The sequence below is a fragment of the Terrapene carolina genome, unplaced genomic scaffold, assembly GCF_002925995.2.
Source record: "Terrapene carolina triunguis isolate 2854851 unplaced genomic scaffold, T_m_triunguis-2.0 Scaffold21, whole genome shotgun sequence".
NCBI lineage: Eukaryota > Metazoa > Chordata > Testudines > Emydidae > Terrapene > Terrapene triunguis.
In genome coordinates, this window is record NW_020664372.1 from 35,195,992 (window position 1) to 35,198,534 (window position 2,543).

A 2,543-nucleotide genomic window follows, 5' to 3' on the forward strand; every position below is an offset into this window, starting at 1 on the left:
AATCTTATTTCAAACTGTTTTACAGCTACTGGCTCTCAGGACACTGGTAGCCCTTGCTGGTTTTAATGTTTCAGGACTGGCCGTTTTCCTGGAACATGAGGGCATGGTGGAGGGAAAGAGAAGGACTCAGAGGAGGCTTTGGGTTAGCTTTTGCAGGCAGAATGAGTTGCATCCTGCCCTTCTGCTCCCTGACTAACCCTTCTACTCTGCATCTTTGTACTAGCAGTGTCAGGGTGGACCAGAGGCAGTGCAGGGAGTGCACAGTGGCAGGGACAGCGAGGTGTAGGCATCCTGGCATGGAATAAAGCAACGGCAGCAGGCCAGGAAACTCAACAGAGAACAGGAAACTATTGGGGGTGGGAAGGCCTCTCAGAACAGCATCAAGGGCTACCAGTGTCCAGAGACGGGGTTTGAGTAGAAGGAAGGCAGACCGAGCTGGGAGTTAACTCTGCACTTGTTCCTCAGTGTACAACCATAAAGCCTGTGTTTGTTAGAATTCTAAGGGTTATAGTTCCGGGTTAGAGTTCTGCATTCTTGCTGTAAATGTTTGGTTTGTTAATTCAAGAGGATCTCTGAAGCTATAGCAATTCCACACTGAAATCAGCTTTGGTTATTGTGGTAAAAATTGCTAGCCAACTTCTCCCTCCACCACAATGATCCTCTTTCCTGCTTCAGCAACACAGATTGCGGTGTACCTGTTAAACCACAACTCCACCACACAGCTAGGGAGCGGTTGTTTAAAATTGCTCTTCTGCCAGAAACAGGGCTTGGATCCCCATGACAGCTGCTCAGTTCCGTTGCAGTGAGGAGTGGTTTCTTGATCATTAGCTGGACTTCCAAGCATTATGGCAGATTATCTTCTACAAAAGTGATATTTACCATCTCCTAATGTTCCTACAAAGACCCACCAGTAGAACTGTGGTGAATGCAGCTCAGCACAGAAAATCTTGCAGTTTATGCTTAATTCATAGAAGCCCTTGAGCGGGTGAACTAACTGCCACTTGGAGAAATTGAACATTCGAAAAAACAATTACTTAACAGACTGAGTTGTTACATTTTTTTTTAACATTCACACAGTAATTGGCACAGAATATGTATTATTCACTAAATGCGCTGCTCAGCTCTATACTAGCTGACGTGATAGCTTACAACTGTTATCTAGTCATTTCATTAAATTTGGACTAAACTTAGATTAAAAGGACAGAAATTAAAAGATTTTCAGAAATAAAACACTTCTTTTAATTGGCAAGTAGAACACACATTACAGATTATTAGTATTTTATAAACAGAATATTAAGTTACAAGTACAGGTTAAATTTGCAATTAAATGGCAGCTAACAGCTTGGAGTCCAAAATTCATGTTCTGCAACACTTTTCTATTTCCCATCCCCCACTCTTCCTGGTGACAATGAATACATGACGATCCTCTATTGGGATTCTGCTCTACAGCATGTTCACACAGAACAAAGAAATCCCATTCCTAACATCACCACTAATAAACAGAGACTTTCAAACTAAGTCAGCCATCTTGTGTGCTCCAAATGCAACGAGGACACTGTTGAAGATTTTATTTGATAACACTTTAGGAAAAGATACGATTATCTTCACATTAAAAAGCTGAAAGTTTAATATTTTCTGATCCAATTCAACTGAAAAACAATACCCAGTTCGGCTGCACAGAAGCTTACGACCCATATCTTCCATGACATTGCATGGGCTTCTGTGCAATCTCAGCTAGATGCTTATTGAATCAGACGCTTACGGAGGAGAGTTATGGCATACAACTAACCAGCACACATACATCTATATTTTATATTTAGCAGATTTTTAATTCCCCTCCTCAATGTTTGTTGATATTACTGAGATACCTAGTTCATTCCACTTCCCCTACACTCACAACACATTAATACACCGACTATCTAATGTACTAACGCTTAAATTACTTTTAGCAAACTTTTATTTAGATCTTTTTAAAAAGATTTAAAAAACTTCCCTGGAAAAGTATAAATCTATATTCCAAAAAAACAAGTGGTGCCAGGATAGCATGGATCTCAGATTTTAAGCATTATTCGGTAGCGAACCATCTCCGAAGACTTATGCTTGGGGACTTGGTGTATTTCAGCTGTCAGGCACAGGGCTCTAAGCACTCTCCCTGCTGCAGGGGAAAAGCAGTGCCATTTTTCAAAATCAGAACAAGTTGTTTAGCCTCTCTTTAAAATATCAATTGTTGTTGTAGCCATGTTGGTCCCAGGATATTAGAGAGACAAGGTGGGGGAGGGATTCTCTCTTATTGGACCAACTTCTGTTGGTGAGAGAGCTGAGCTTACACAGAGCGCTTCTTCAGGTGTGGGGGACGTAAGCTTGAAAAACTTGTCTCTCTCACCAACAGAATTTGGTCCAATAAAATTAGGGTTACCATATGTTGTGCCTCCAAATGGAGGACACTCCATGGGGCCCCGGCCCCGCCCCCAGCCCCGCCCACACCCCTGCCCCAACTCCGCCCCCTCCCCAAAGTCTCCGCCCCCTCCCCTGCTTCCCGCGAA